We start from the raw sequence: 17,069 nt of genomic DNA on the forward strand, positions 1-17,069 counted from the left end.
TCCTTACACTACGTGGTATAGAAGATGTCAGTGTCCTCTTCCAGGCAGCACTTCCCAGGCCCTTCTTAGAAACTCTCCAGCACTAAGATCTACAAACGGTCCCCTTCCCAAGGGGGTGTCAATGCTTAGCCTCCTTACAGTTGCTCCTCACAGGTTGATGCTAGCTGGGCTTCTAGGCCATGAGACCATATTATATACTTTGTTTTTCAAGGGGGGTTGTTGTATAAATATCAAAAGATCTGTTTTTTTAGGGAAGTGGTCATTTTGATGTTCATGGGATAACTTTATTACAAACAGTTTGATAGTGATATATTTAAGATGTGTGTTATTCTAGATAGTTGAGGATGGAATGAAAAGAAAGAAGTAGATCTGCTTATGAGGCTTCTTTTGAATGAAACTTTTTATATAAGATTTTCTTATGCCTATTGACCCTTTCTACATAATGTTTTGAAGGAACGTAGGAAGTCCTCACAAAGTTGGTGAATTATTCATTCCATTGAGAAAAATCTTTGGATATGCAAAATGTGAAAAAAGACACTGAGGAGAAGTAGGTAAAGGGTTAGTACTATGTTACAAAGAAACTAAACCACTGTATTTTGCTTATTTTTGAGACAGTGTCTCATTTTGTATGGAGCCTACACTGGCCAAAACTAATGATCTTCCTGCCTCAGCCACTGGAGTGCTGGGGTAGCAGGTGTGCACCACCATACTTGGTTTTTTTCTCTTTTTAAAAAAATGTTCAAGCCTCAGTACTGTTAAGACAATAAATAAATCAACTAATAAAAAGAATATAGGACTTTGGGCCTCACTAGTTACATTGAAACCCCACCAACTTTTATTTTATTTTACTTTCCTGTTTCATTTCGTTTTAGTTTTTGCAGTGCTGAGGACCAAACCGAGGCCTTGTGAGTGCTGAGCTGCGTGCTCCCCCGTTTTGTACGAGACTCTAGCACGCGTCAGAGTCCCATGGCGGGCTCTGAGAACTGAGGCTGGTGGGTTCACTGTGAACTGGGGATTGACATCTCTGGCTCAGTTGCTGACAGTGCTGCTGTTGGTCCACATTTTGAGATCCACTGCCCTGAAGCAGCAGCTGCTGCTTCTCTAGTTCTGTCAGAGTATGAATGGGGAACAAAAAGAGAAAGTTTTTGTTTTAAGTTGTGATTTTTTTTTTTATGCTGAGTAGTTTAATTTGTAATAAAGTTCTGGGACATGGTTGAAGGGAGAATACTTTTCTTTTTGGTGGTGCGGAGGTTTTGAACTCAGGGCTTTGCACTTGCTAAGTGAGTACTCATCACTAGAGTCAAGTCTGAGTGTGGTAGGAGATAGAAGGATTGCAGTCTGAGGTCAGCCTGGGCCAGAGTAAGACCCTGCCTAGAAAATAAACCACAGAAAACAGAAGCCCTGGGTTCAAACCCCAGTACTGCAAAGAAGGAGAAGATTTGTGTTTGGTGATACAAAACATAAGCAACACATAAAAATTAAAATAAATCATTATTTAAGGCAGAATTATAAAAGATGGAATGCACACGGACTTCGCATTATAAATGAGTTATGTAAGCAGATCACATAAGACCAGAGAACTAACAGACTCAGCTCTTACTACCAGCCTCACAGTCATTCACCTCTCAGTCTGTGACATGGCCTTCATCTCTGTCATCTCTTAAAATAACTGTGATTTAAATGTCATCTAAAAATGGATGTTGCTCCACTTTATAGACCAGCCTCAGAGATTCAAGTCGGAAAGTAACCTGGCCTAGATTAAAGTGAAGTCAGCCCGACTCTAGAATTTCTTTTCTTTATACAGTGTCCTTTCCAAGCAGTCCACCTCTCCCCAATCTGCGCAGTCTCTCACATCATGGACATCCCTCACCAGAATGGCAAATTTATTACAGTTGATAAGTTGTTGCTGACAAATCATACTCACCCTAAGCTTGTTGTTTATATTGGGGTTCATTCTGCTGGTTTTGATAATGTAGAATGGCATGTCCACACCGACCTGAAAATCTTCTGTGCTCTTTCTCCCTCCTTCCTGATCTTCTCCTCTAGTTGTGTTTGTCCTACTTGATTCTCTCTGAGCTTCCAGGATCTGTGGTTTGGTATCTGACAGTGAATTTTGGGCAGTTCTCAGGCATTATGGCTTGCTTTAAATACTGCTTTTCTTCTTCTCCTGGCATTTCCATTACATGCATGTTACAACCTTCCTACTGTCCCACAGTCCTCGAGCTGTCTCTTCTGCTACTTTGCAGGCTTGCCTTTGCTTCTTTGTTGCCACGCTCTCGAGCTCAGAGTCTCAGTCCTCAGTGAACACGTCCTTCCACTAATGAACCCACCAAAAGCATGTTCATTTCCGTTGCAGTGTTTTAGATCTCTAGCACTTCTGATTCTTTCTTAGAGTCTTAGAATCTTAGAATGTTCATCTGTCTGCTTATACTGTCTATCTGTTCTTACATAGTGTTTCCTTTTTTCATTAAAGACCTTAACATATTAGCAGTAGTTTAAAACATCCCTCATCTGGTACTGCCAACATTTCTGCCATATTTGACTCTTTTCTCACCTCTTTGCCTTTTAGTATGTCTTATCATTTTTTGTAGAAAGGTAGCTATGATGTACCAGGTAAAGGAATTGGAGTAAATTGTCTTTTAGTGCTGTGCTGTGTGTGTGTGTTAGGGGTAGGGGAGCAGTGTTCTGTGGCAAAGTCTCAGTCTTTTAGCAAGGCTGTGCCACTGGCCTGAGACCACCAGGGCTTCCTGATATTCCCTCTACTCTACCCACTCTGTTTACTTGGGACAGAGAGGCTGGGGAGGGGGGCTGGAGTTGGGTATTTCCCTTCTTTTCTGTAGGTTAGACTCTGGTGAGATGTTTTTCTTAGTGGAGTCATTCTTAAAAATACAGTGCTTTGTGTACTTCAAAGCAGCACAGTATCCTCTCCCCTGCTGGAAGCATGAGAGGTAGTTTTCTCCTGATACTTGCATTGAGGACCTGGTTGAGCTCCTGGTAGTAAAAAACTCCAAAATGTGCAAGGCCTCCCTAGAGATTTAATCTCTCAGACTTGTCTCCAACAATATGCCATCACAGTTAAGGTTTTCTTATCGAGTACTGGTTGCAGGAAGATTTCTGCTTGTGAGTTTTTGCTCTGCTGAGTTGTGATTCTCTGTAATTGTCCATCTGCTGCCTCTCCCAATTCTGGTGGCAAACTGTGCCCATGACCTTTCTTCCTTCATATACCTAAGAAGAGTTGTTGATTTTTGCAATTTGCTCAGGCTTTTATTTGTTCACACACAGTGGTAACTTCAGAGCTCCTTTATTTGCTGGACTGGAAATTGGAAGTCTCCCCTGTAATTTCTTAACATTTAGATTTCAGAACACCAGGCTTTATGATTGAGTTTACAGCAACTTGGAACTTTGTTAAAAAAAAAAAAAAAAGTCTTGTAAAGTTGAAAAAATTCCCAAGGGTACTTATTAAACTGTTAATTGGCATGCTGCTGAAATGCAGACCATTTTCTTATGTTAACGAGCAACCAAGGGTGTCCTGGTGCCGTAAATGCTCATAAGGTCAGTATGACTTCTCACCCACAATTGTCCTAGCGGTCTCTACCTCTTTGGAGGAGGTAGGGAAAGGATGCAATAGGTTGAGGAGAGAGGACATGCAGTATTAATAGAATAGTAACATTGGTGAGTGTGGTTTGGAGGAGTTAGAAGTAATGACTGGCTGATAGATCTGAACTACTTTAAACATTGAGGGTATTAGCTTCCCCAAGTTGATGCAACCCTATCAAAATTCCAGCAACACTTTTTGTAGATAATGACAAATTTATTCTGTAACTTACATGGAAAGGCAGTGGAACTGTAATAGAAGGATTCTGAAAAAGAGTAAGGTAAGCCTGATATTAAGTCTTACTACATTGCTTCCTTAAGCAACATGTTATGGTAATCATAGGGTTGTAAATATGTAGGTCATGGGAAGAGAATGGAGAATGCAGACATAGACTAACATAAATACTCCCAGATGACTGTAACAAGGCTACAAAAGCAGTTAAGTGGAGAAAGATAATCTTCAACAAATGGTGCTAGAATAATAGACAGAAAAGAACTTCCCCAAACCTCACTCAGATACAAGCATTAGTTCAAAATGGATCATCGCTTTAACTGTTCGGTGTTCACACAAAGCTCTTAGAGGAATGCATTGGAGAACATCAGGCCTGGGCTTGGTAAAAAGTCCCTGGATGGGACAATAAAAGCATGATTAACAAAAGAAAATGTAGTGAACTGGACTACCAAAATTAAAAAACATTTTCTATGAAAGTTCTTGGTAATAGGATGAAAAGACAAGTTACAGAATGACAGAAAATATTTGTCAACATATTTAAGAAAGGCCTTGTTTTAGGGTTCTCTATATGAATGGAGCCCACAGAAGGCAGATATAAGCAGAATTTATTAGATTAACTTATAAGACCAGGTAGTCCCACAATGGCCTCTGTGGCTGCAGAGTCAGAATAGCCAGCAGCTGCTGGGTGTAAGAGGCCGGAAGCCTCAAGGGAAGAGGGATGAGCACTGCAACCCCAGTCTGCAGCTGAAGGCTCCAGGAGGAGCCTCCTGGAGAGTCACTGGTCAAGTCCATGTCTTGAGACTGACATGTGTAGTTTGTTGTCCAAGGGGTTGGCACCACTGGAGAAGAACTGAGTTTGCAGAGAGTGCACTTGCTCTGCTTCCACCTTTTGTTCCGTCCAGGCCTTTAGCCTGCTGGATGGTGCCTCTCACTTGCAGTGTTTTCCTCTCTCTCAGTTTGCTGACCCGCAGGCCAGTTACCTCTGGACATCCTTATACACACACCAGAAGGGTGCTTTACTAATTGCTAGGTAACTGCCAATCCAGCTCACTTGATAAGCACCCCTCCCCTGGTTTATGAAATACTGTTTTGTCAATCATAAAAATATTTTCAGTAATCTGACAACTCATATTTTAGACTTTGCCAGAGACGCACTTGAATTTTCAACTTGACGCTTAATGCAGCATGTCTAATTTTGACTTTCTGAGTAGGCAGTTTGCATTTTAATGGTGTATCTTTCTCTTCAATTATTTATTTGCTAAAATACAGAATTTGGGAGTAGAAGTTATTTTCAGTAACTTAACAGCATTATGTGGTATGTCTGAGTCAGGCCACTTAATGTTTTTGCTAAATGTTGGCTTATGATAAATTAAGTACTAATTGTAGGTTGAATAAAAAACCCAAGTTATTTCTAAACATGTTAATTAAACTCATCAATAGACTTGTGTCCACATTGTCAGTTACAATTTCAAAACTGCTAGGGACACAAAATCCTAGTAGAACAATAAATCAAAATAAATTGCTCTGGTTAGAAAATTGTTTTTGTTATCATGTGCTTTAGTTTTAGATGACAAAAACAGAAAGGTCAGGAACTTGGTGATATTTCCAGCACTACCTAGACAGTCTGTGTAGACATTCATAATGCTTGTTCTCATAGCAGAATGTTACACTGGGACTGCGCGCTTTCGGTGACCCTGCCTTTGGAGCAGAGCACTCCAGAGGAAGCTGCTGTGTGTGAGGAGGGTCATCGCTGTTGGCAGCTTGTTTTGTCACCAAGAGTGATGACACTGGAAGTCACAATACTCTAAGATGCGCATTAGGGAGGGTTATGTGTGCTGTGTTACCCACAGAGACACCACCTTCTTCTCTTTAGATCACCTATTGTTTTATAAAGGATCATTTTATTTTTAAAAAGGCTCTTAGTGGAAACAGATCTCCATGTAGACAAATAATGGTAGAATATTAAGCAGCTTTTAAAATTGGGGAATTCAGAGGGGAGGGGATGGGGGAGAATGATGGAGGGTGAACCTAATTAAGGTCCAGCATAAGCACATGTGTAAATGCCACAGTGAACCCCTGTACAACTACACATGCTAAGAAGAAGGTTTAAAAATGGGAAATTCCTTCTCCATTTAAAATCTTTCAAAGGCACTTTAAAAAGACAATCTGAAAACTGTGAATTTGCTTTTATTAGCTCACCTCATAGCTATCAAGGTTATACAACAATCTTGACAGTTAATAGTAATCATTTCTATAAAATGCTTTACAAGACCTTTTTCCAAACTTTTTCTCACCTTGGGAGGAAAGTCTTACCTTTTCATATAATTTGCTGGCGGTATTCAGCGCCATTGAGAATTGTTGTGAAATTAAATTGTAAATAGTCCTTTAAAATAACGTTTATTGAGGCACACACTTGACTCACTTAAAATGTGCATTGAAGTGAGTGCATTCACAGGTGCATGCAGCCATGACCACAGTAGATTGTCCAGTGCTCTCACTGCTTCAGAAGGAGATCTTGTGCCTTCATCTCTCACCTCTCCTCCCATGTCCCCTAGCCCTCAGCAGCCATTAGTGCCACTCTGTAGATGGCCTGTCTTGGACGCCTCATACAAGCGAGGCCACGGAGCAGGTGGCCTGTCATGATTAGCTTCTTTCACCTAGCACCGTGTTTTCAAGGCTCAGTCATAATGCGGGATATACTTGAACATACATTCTCAGCCAGGCTGACTGTGTAAAATTAAAACACTAACATTTCCCAGAGTGTTATGACAGAACCCAAAGCTTATGTGACAGAACTTCACAATGTACATAATATAACCTCAGACTAATCTATCAGGAAATTATGATTTGGTCTCAGGAAAAAAAAAAAAAAGGCTCAGTGGACAGCAATTCAAGGGTGACCCAGGTATAAAAATCACTGATAGCATTACTAACTGTGACCCACCAAATAAAGAGACCATGTGAAGTGAGTGAAGCAGTAGGATAGCTCAGCCACCAAAGAGAAGCTGCTGGAGGAGATACCATGCACCAGGAGGCCAGTGAGCCAGGAGGATGCTACACGGGAACACAGCAATGGATTGCAGGGGAGAGCAATGGAAAGTTACACACACAGGAAAAAGAAGGTCTCCTGAGCAGACCTAAGATGGTATAGTACACCATAACTGAAGTGTGAATTCAAAAGATAAAGAAATTTTGAAAGTAGAAAACAGTTTCCATTTTGGGGGGAAAACCAATTTAATAGTCTCAGACTTCTTACCAAAACTAGAGGGCAAAGACAATGGAATAGGCCAGGCATGGTGGTGCATGCCTATGTTCCCAGTACTTGGAATTAGAGGCAGGAGGATCTTGAATTCAAGTCTAGCCTGGGCTACATAGGGAGTTCCAAGCCAGCCTCGGGCTAAATAGTGAAACTCTGTCTCAAAACAAACAAATAATAACAAAAGACAATAAAATAGCATCTTTAGACTATTGCAAAAAAGAAAACTATTAACCCAGAATTCTATACCCGGTGGCAATTTCCTTCTGTGATGAAGTAGGGGGAAAAAATTGTTTTCAGATTTAGGAAACTCAGAAAAATTCATTGCTGTGGTCCTTACATACAAGAAATGGTAAGTGGCTGGGCACGATGACTCATGCCTGTAATTCCAGCTACTTGGGAGGTGGAGACTATCGAGGTTTGAGGCCAGCCAGGGCCAAAAACTTTATAATTGTATCTCAAATAACAAGCCAAGCACAGTGGCACGTGTCTGCAATCCCAGATACTCATGAGGTATAGGTAGGAGTATCACAGGCTGAGGCCAGCCTGGGCAAAAATCTGAAAAATAACTAAAGCTTATGGAAAGGGCTGGTTAGAACACTCAGTACTGCCAAAAATCCCAGGCAATAACTATAAAATATGGATGTCAGCAATATGCTTCAGAACACAGGAAACGCTGGCAGAAGGACATCTAGGTTTTCAGGTAAGATTAAAAAAAATAATAAATGGTAAAAATCTCAACATAAACACTCATTTTCCCCTCTTTAAATTCTTTAACGTATTTAAAGCAAATTTGGTTAGGATATTTGGAGAGAGAATATGTGATGTGTGTAACTGCTGTTACACAGTGGACAGAGGGAGGTCATAAACACATTAGTGTGGTTACTGACTCTAAGTAACAGAACAAAAAACCCTGCCAGCCAAAAAGAGCAAGTGACTCCTATGGGAAAGAAGAAAAAATAGCTTATTGTTAGACTTTGCAGTGACAAAGCTTTATGACAAAAAATGCATTAAATATTAATGATAGCCTAGAAATGAAAATATGAATAAAACTGACCTCTTGCAGGAATAAGGGCACATACAAGTATTACCATGTTACAAGAAGGTGGGAAATATTGTTTCTATGAATTCTCCCACAGTCTAGTAGAAAATCAGACACTAGAGCTGCCTGAGAGACATCAGCGTATGCCTGCGGGACCTGTGGCAAACAAAAAGGTTTAAAGGAGAGAATGGGGCATGGGCAGCCATGTGCTCTGCATATGGGACAACTATAAAAGTAGCTTTGAAAAGTGGGAGAGCTTATGTAAAGGTTTCTCAAACTGCTTTCATAGTCAAATTCGTGGTGATAACAGTATAATTATCGTAATTGCATCATTGTGTATATAATGTGAAATAACAAATAATTGACTGTGTGGGCTTATAATTTTGTTGTGCTGTGTCCTTAAGAAGAGAAGAGATACTGATGAAGAGATTCAGAGTTCTGAATTTGAGTTGTCAAGTGTCAGTTTGAACTTCTGAGGCACACGTGTACACACAGTGCCGTGGGGCAGTGACCAACGCAATAGCCACAGTCATCCCTTTTGACAGACTATGATCCACAGATACTACTTCCTCTGGCGGGGTGGGGGTGGGAACACAAACTTCTTGGATTAATTACTAATTACAAATCTAGGTAGGAAATGTACAAGACAAGCCTGGTATGCCTTGTCCCACCAAAGAGCAAATAAGCTTTCAAAAACCTAGGGTTTTTGAAAGATTTGGGAGCCTAATTGCAGAGGCTACCACTGACCAAAGATGAGAAATTTTCAGATTTGATGGGGATGATAATAAAAATAATTTGAAACCCATAATTATGCTTACTTAAACGAGTTCATATTAGAATTCTAAAAGCAACCTAACTTAGTTAGAAACAACTAGATTCTCAAAAGATTTAGGGTTTTATTACCAAGCAGCTTTGGAAAGGAGGTAAATGAGAGTTTGAACAAGAATGTTGGTTGAAATTTAACCTTCCTTACTATTGGGCAGTGCTCTTGCTTTCCTTGTTAGAAAGCTTGGACATCCCTCTCTGGAGCAGGTGAGACAAAGGGTCCCTGGACATGTTGAAAATGAGGTTGTGAGCAAACTTACCACACTAGACACCTGAGTTTACAAGAGGAACTAATCATGCATGTGGATTATGGAGACCACCCTCCCTCTTCCTCATTGCTGCAAGGTGACAGTGACCAGGCTTATGGTCCTAGGCAGAAGAGTGGAAGACTCTTCTGAGGAATCGTAAGCAGACCAACTGAAAGATCTACAGCCTTGAAGTTGGAGCGTTCTTTCAGCAAAATAGTCGTAGCATAGAGTATCTCATATTCTTTCTAGCATCGTGCTCTTAAATATGATGGAATACCCAGGATCTCTGACACCTGGGGACAGTGTTTGCGATTAACACTCAGGGTCTTCCTGTTCTCTGCCATGTGAGGATATAACCAGAAGACAGCCCTTTGCAAACCATGGTGGGGCGTCACCAGTGCTGGATCCTACGGCTCCCTGATCAGGGACCTCCTAGTCTTCAGACTTGTTTTATTTTACCTTTCTCCTCTGTAAAACTAACCAGTTCTGCTCAGCCCCTTTGGTACACCCACTCTTTTTTAAAGAATAAAGTGCCACTTGATTCTAGTATCTCACAATAAATCAATCAAGGTTTTTAAAAAAGATTACTCATTCCAGGGGATGTGGTGGTACTCAGTGGTAGAGCACATGTGTAGTATGTTCAAAGTCTGTCCCGCCTAAATGATCACTAACATTGTCTGAGAGACACAGGGTGTGTAGCATGTATGAAAAACATTGTGTTGTAGAAAGGTCTGTAGAGAATAAAAAACCTTTGAATTCAAAATTGGGATACTAGAGTTAGAGAAAAGTTTGTACAAGTGTTGGAAAGTAAAGTCGAGGAGCTATCCCAGGAAACAGGAGGAAAAGAATAAAACACCTGGGGTGCTGGAGAGGCCAGTGGAGAGATTTATAGGATCATTCCTGAGGAAGGCAGCTGAATTATAGGTATTCTAAAATAGGAGACAGAACAAGAGGGGTGGCCTTATCAAAGAAATATTAAGTTAATATTGTGTAGAGCTGAAAGTCGTGAGTTTCCACATGAAAGGGACCTTGAATGTTCAGTCCTGTGATAGAATGCAGAGCCACTGCAGGGCCCCTCTCCCTGAGGGCGATCCAGGTGGATGAGGTGAACTAATGCAAGCAATGCAGGTAATGGTTGATCACTTGGAGGTTTGTAGAGGCGGACTGTGACTTTCCCTTTTGTGCTTAGTGGCCGCAGGTCAGTGTGTGTATCTGGAGGGTTTATCGTCTAGACGAGAGAGAGCCCTGTAGTTTCAAGGCTCTTACTGGGCAGGATTAATAGGTTACTACAGTATAGTACTCCCATTGTCAAATCATATCTTAGGAACACTTGCTTCATGAAATGTGCTCCAGAAAGAGTTAGTAGTCAGTATTGCATTGAGTGTCCACTGGTTATATTTCTTCATGATCAAGGTCCCTCCCTCTCCTTCTCTTCATTCTGCTTTTCCATAGTGGATTTACATAACTTAAAATAATGCATAAAGCTAATCAATGGTGAAATACAAAAGGGAATGAAGAATCACAAGATAGAGATTATGCTGAAAAGTAAAGAACCTACACCAGGGAGATACGACCAATGAAAACTACTGTAGTTTTTGTGTAATGTTTTCATATTTTTCATGCTTGTTTTTAGTTCTTTTCCTGGTACAAGTTTCTCTTGTGAAAATGTCCAAGTTTCAGAACAGACTATACTACTAAGGGCTAAAGCATACTAGATTTTTGTTGGATAAAATCTGTTTCTGAAGGCAAATTAAGCAGGTTTGGGGAAACAATGTAGTATGTGTTCTTTCCTATCTTTGTTTTTTACTTTTTAGCTTTGATTAATGCTTAGGATAAATTCCACCCCCCCACCTCCTTCCCACCCCCACTTTGGCAACACTGGGGTTTGAACTCAGGGTCTACCAGTTTAGCCATGTCCCCAGCCCTAGATTTACTTTTAAATTCTCTTTACCCTAGTCCAAACATAAAACAAAACAATTAACTTATTTATAGACTTCTTCATGACTCCTATTTTTTCTCATGTAATTTGTTCCTTATTTAAGACTTATGATTGCAATTTTTATTAACCTCCTTTTTGGTTTTGATGGCTATAGTGGGGTTTGAACTCAGGGCTTTCTGCTTGAGCCATGCCTCCAGCTGTTTTTGCTCTGGTTATTTTGGAGATAGGGTCTCCAAAATAAGAGATGGGATCCAGGCTGGCCTGGTCCATAATCACCCTATTGTAGTCTTCCTGCCACAGCTGGGATGACAGGAACATGTCATCATACCCATTTTTTTTTTTTCCACTTGAGATGGGGCCCAGCAAACTTTTTTGTTTTGGCTGGCCTTGAACCACCACCCTCCCAATCTCAGCCTCCTAAGTAGCCAGGATGAGGAACTGGTACCTGGCTATCACACTCTTGTTGATGTTAACAACGTGTTAGATAATGTGGTTGGTTCCAGAGTACAGTGCACCTGCAGAGCACAGGAAACAAACTGATCCTATTTTACTAGAGTTGCTGGGGGAAACACCGCGGAGAGGCTTCCATCCCTTTAGATTCCTCCTAAGAGTCTCCTGAAGGATAAATGTGTGGGATCTTCACCAGGGCTTTGGACTGCTTGTCTTGTTCAGACGTGTGAGTGTGATTTGGCGGTTACCCTCTTGCTTCGTGTAAAGTCATTGCTCTTAAGAGGAGATAGAAATACCTGGAGGCCTGAGGGATACTCAAAACGGTCTTTAGTCCTTTATTGCCCGAGTTACATTTCAGAAGTGAAGTTTTTCCTACTGCTAATGGTGGAGCTGTTTGTTAGTATCCTAAAATTACTAAAGAATAGGTAATGTTGCACTAAAGCTGTAGTTGAACTCAGCGTGGGCTCCACGTAGAGATCACGTTCTGTAATGAGGATCAAGTTACCACAGTTCATCTGTGTTTTAGTGACTGAGATCTGGGCCAACTGCAAAGTTCACGGGAACATTTCCAAAGGACCACCTTCACTCCTGATTGCAGTTACAAGTTTGGGGTTTTCCAAAACCACCTTCAGTTTTGATAACTTTGCAAGAAATCTCACAAAATTCATCAAAAGCAGTTAAACTCACAATTATGGGCAGTTGTATGGGTAGACTGAGATTTAAATTAGCCAAAGGAAGAAGTGGTTAGCGCAGACTTGAAAGTACCAAAGGCAGAGATTTACCATCCTCTCTGGGCACGTGTAACTGTGCTAGTCAGGGAAGCACACCTGAGACTTGGTTTCAGAGTTTTTCACAGCAATGAAATCCTTGTGAATATATCTTCATTTGAAGGAGTCAGTACAGAGGGTAGATCTAAGGAAATCACCATTGCATTTTATAATGCCATGACATTTTTATATTTTTGTATTAGTTTAGTTACATCTTAGCTCACCCAGTTCTTCAGGCTAGGCATTTTATTGGACCCTCAGGAGACTTCAATTGAATCTCCCAGTACATTTTATGATCAATATCAGTGTTATCCTAAGAATATAAAGTGGCTGAATCTCACCAACAAGGCCAGTGTCAACCATATCCCACTATGCAGTAGATGTAACCTGAAAAATAAAGATGCAATCTGTCAGCTGGAGGAGTCGGCCAGGGCTGTGAGCCGGGGTCTTCACTCTTTCCACATGAGCCTTTCTATGGACTGCTGGAGTTTTTAATAATGTGGTGACTGGGTTTCAATAACAAGCATCCCAAAGAGAACAAAGCAGAATTATGTGACACTGTAGCCTCAGAAGTCTTATGTCCTCATATCCACCATACTCTGTTGGTGAGGAAATCATAGCTCTGTCCAGGTTCAAGCAGGAGGGCCAACTCCTCTTGATTCTTGATGGGGGAGCATCATGAGTATAGATGAGAATTTGGACTGAGAGATTTTATTGAGGGGATCTTTGTCACATCCATGAACTTAAAAACCAAAGATGGCCTATATTAGTTACTTTTCTCATCTCTGTGACAGTATGCCTGACAAAAGCAATTTAAGAGAGGAAAGATTTATTTTGGTTCATGGTTTAGAGGGCTCAGTCCATCGTTGCTTGGACAGAACACTGTGGGAGGAGGTAGAGGAGGAGGAGATTGTTCAGAACCCTCATGGCAGACAAGAAACAGAGAGTGAGGAAGGGACTGGGGACCTAGTCTAACCTTCAGATACATGCTCCCCGCCCCCATGATGTACTGCCTCCAACTAGCACCCATCTCCTAAATTTACTTCCCAGAACCTCACAAAATAGTGTCACCAGCACTGGGGACTCAAGCCTTCAACATGTAAGCCTGAGGGGACCATACATGCCTTAATTGAATCTCAGTTGTCTGTATCTGTTAGAAAACTCAAATTAATTGTGTTTGAAATATACAAGGGAGGGTTATGACTGAGATCCTTTTGGACCAAGAAAACAACTAAAGATATGGCAAATCACAAAAGAGAGCATCCCAGAGAATCAACAGGAGGTAGAACATGATAGAGAAGAGGAGGTATGACATGAGGTGACATTTGTGCAGTTCTCAGCCTTGGGTAAGCAGTGTGGCATGGGTGCAGGTAGACGAGCTACAATCTCATGGGTGTGAGGTCAGAAAGCTGAGCCCTGGGAAACCAGGTTTGCTAGAGACAGAATCCAAAGTCTGTATCCACAGCTCTGCCTGAAAACTGCTCAACTAAAGACAAAGGACATCAAATGAGACCAGAACCTTGGGTCCAGAAGCTGAGCTTACAGTGTATGTATGATAAATCAGCTAATAAAGCAAAAATCCAACCAGCCAAACAAACAAAAACCAAACAATAATTGGAGAAAAATAGAAGAATCCAGGTTCTCAACAATTTTACATTGATTATATTCTGGATACAATGAAAGTTAAATGTATGAAGAAACAGGAAAGTGTCACTCATCCAAGAGAACATCACATCAACTGAGACCATCCCTGAAATGATCCAGATGGAGAGTCTAGAAAAAAAGGATTTTCCAGTAGCTGTGTAGTAATTCTCAGTGAAGTCAAAGTGATGAAATATGTTCACAGTTAATGAAAAGACAGGAAGTATCAACAGAAATAGAGATTTGAAAACAAATGCAGGGCTGGTGAAGCAGTTCAGTGGTAGAGTGTTTGCCTAGCATGCCCACGGTCCTGGGTTTCATGCCCAGAACTGACAAAAAAGAAAAAAGAAAGAAAGAAAATGCTAGAAATGAAAAATACAATTATCTGAAAATAAAAGTTTCTCATGAAAGCCTAATGAAGATAACAGTAAATACTTGATGATAGATGCATAGAAATTATCAAAGCGAAACCAGAGAGAAAAGGGTTAAAATAGTAGCCTTCAAGAAAGAGGCTTTGTGTGCCTGTTCCTTGAGATCCACAAGGAAAGAAAATGATCCCAAATCTCCCAAATTGGATGAAAGATATAAATGTGTGTTTTAGCGATGCTTAATGACACGAGGGCAAATGAGTCTGAGAAAAGGCACAGGAAGGCTTGGTGGAGTGGGACTCCTGAGAGCCAAAAGCTGAGCAGCAGGGAAACAAACGGTAAATTGCATGCTTTCATCAAGAGAAGCGTTCTCATCACAAAATGTGGGCTCAGGCCAGGCTCAAGTCAGGCTCGTGTGGGCAATCCTACCTGCTTGGGAGGCTGAGATGGAGGGAAGGCAGTGTCAGCCCAGGCAGAACGTGGGAGATACCACCTCAGCCAGTAGTGTGCACATATCATCCCACCTACACAGGAGGCTGAGATTGGGAGGATCACAATTCCAGTCCAGCCCCAGCAAAAATGTTTGAAAAAAACCTGGGCGTGGTGGGGTGCACCTGTCATCCCAGTGATTGTGGGAAGCATAAAGTAGGAAGATTGTGGTCCAGGCCAGCCTGGGCATGAAGTAAGACCCTATCTCCAGAACAACCAGAGCAGAAAGGATTGGAAGCATGGCTTAAGCTATGGCAGAGCACCTAGCAAGCAAGAGGTCCTGAGTTCAAACCTTAGTACTGCCATAAAACAAAAACATAAGGATAAGTCAGGTGTAGTGGTGCATGCCTGTAATCTCAGCACTTGGGATGCAGGAGGATTGCAAGTATGAGGCCAGCTTGGGCTATAAAATGAGACTCTTGTCTCAAAAAAAAAAAAAAAACCCAAAAAGCAAAAAAACACTGTCAACTAAGAATTCCATGTCCAGTAAAAATATCCCTCAAGAATGAAAGAGAAGTAAAGATATTTTTAGGTAAAAGAAAAAGAATATATCATTTGTAGACCTGCACACAAGGAGTGCTAAAGGAAGTTCTGAGGCTGCAGGGAAGTGACACAAGGTGGAATGTGGGTCTTCAGAAAAGAGCTGAAGGCACTGAAAATTAGTGTCCAGATGGGCACAAGACTGTCAATTTTTGCTTTTTTCTTAATTGTTTTTTATTTTTTAACATATGACTGTTCAGAGCAAACATAACACTTCCTTGTGAGATTTTCATGAAAGAGGTAATATCTTTGTAACAACTGTAGCATAAAGATAGAGGGATAGGTACAGAGGCACACAGTTAAAACATTTTTTTGGTAACATAATTCATAAGTAATTCTAAGTGGACCATGAAAAGTAAGGATGTAACTGGCATGCTGGTGTATACCTTTAATCCCACCTGCTTTGGGAGGCTGAAGCAGGAGGATCCCTTGAGTCCAGGAGTTTATAGCCAGGGTAGGCAACACAGTGTGACCCTGTCTCTGAAAAAGAAAAACAGTGCATATTGTAATACCAAGAGCAACCACTAAAAGGAAAACTGCAAAAAAAAAATTATGATTTTTCTTTAACCCACCAGAGGTCTGAGATCCCAGGGCAACCAACTAACCTGAAATATAGGAAAAGGCAGCACCTCCAAGGAGAAGGATCATGGACCCAACAAGAGAGCAGGGAATCGTGTCTTAGGAAGAGACTGAGATCTCATTGGGAGGATTTATGAAGTTCAATTTGGGACATGTTAAGAAGTCCCATGAAGTGAGCCAGGGGAATTTTCATGACTTAAAGTTCACAAAATCATGAATGAAAATATTGGTAACTTCAACACACACACACACACACAAAAGACTACCTGGGAGGCCCAACAACAAAATAAAGACTAAAAAGGCATATATTCACTGCGGGAGAAAAGGATTTGCAGTTCATATAATGGGCAAAGGCAGTCTTCTTACCATATAAAGAATTCTTAAGCCCAGTGCCCCTGACTCATGCCTATAATCCTACCTACTCAGGAGGCAGAGATCAGGAAGATCACTGTTCACAAGACCCTATCTGGAAAATACCCATCACAAAACAGGACTGATGGGTTGATTCAAGTGGTAGAGTGCTCGCCTAGGCCTGAGTTCAAACCCCAGTGCCACCAAATGATGATGGTGGTGATTCCTATGAGATAAAGATCATACCCAAAAGAAGAATGGACAGGAAAACAAATGGCTTTTCTGCACATGAGAAGACAATTTTACTAGTAACACATAACACCACCTCCTACCTGAAAATGTGCAACAAGTACAAATATTTGACAAACCACTCTGTGCTGAGGCTGTAGGCTAATGGGTGTACTCACATGGAGCTTGTGGGGATGTAAATCGACTCCAAGACTGCAAAGCCATTTTGTGTATATCTATTAAATGTCAAACACATGTTTTTTTTTTTACTAAAAATTCCACATTTAGAATTTTTTTTAAATAAGGGTTTTTTTGTTTTTGTTATTCTTGCAGATGGGAGCAGTACTGGGGTTTGAACTCAGGGCCTCATGCTCAGACATCTATCACTTGAGCCACTCTGCCAGCCCCCACATTTCAAATTTTGTCTTACAGCTATCCTTACATTGTGGACGTGACATGTTATTTAGAATAGGGAAAGACTAGAGAAAACTCCAGTGGGCATCAGCAGCAGAATGGTTGT

General features: G+C 41.0%; 1 protein-coding gene across 18 annotated transcripts in view; it reads left to right on the forward strand.

Moving 5' to 3' along the window:
* Nucleotides 1–17,069, forward strand: part of Cdc42bpa (CDC42 binding protein kinase alpha) — a 226,305-nt gene that overhangs the window by 82,812 nt on the left and 126,424 nt on the right. The gene's annotated exons all lie outside the window — the stretch shown is intronic.

Source organism: Castor canadensis, chromosome 11, assembly GCF_047511655.1.
Source record: "Castor canadensis chromosome 11, mCasCan1.hap1v2, whole genome shotgun sequence".
Classification (NCBI taxonomy): Eukaryota; Metazoa; Chordata; class Mammalia; order Rodentia; family Castoridae; genus Castor; species Castor canadensis.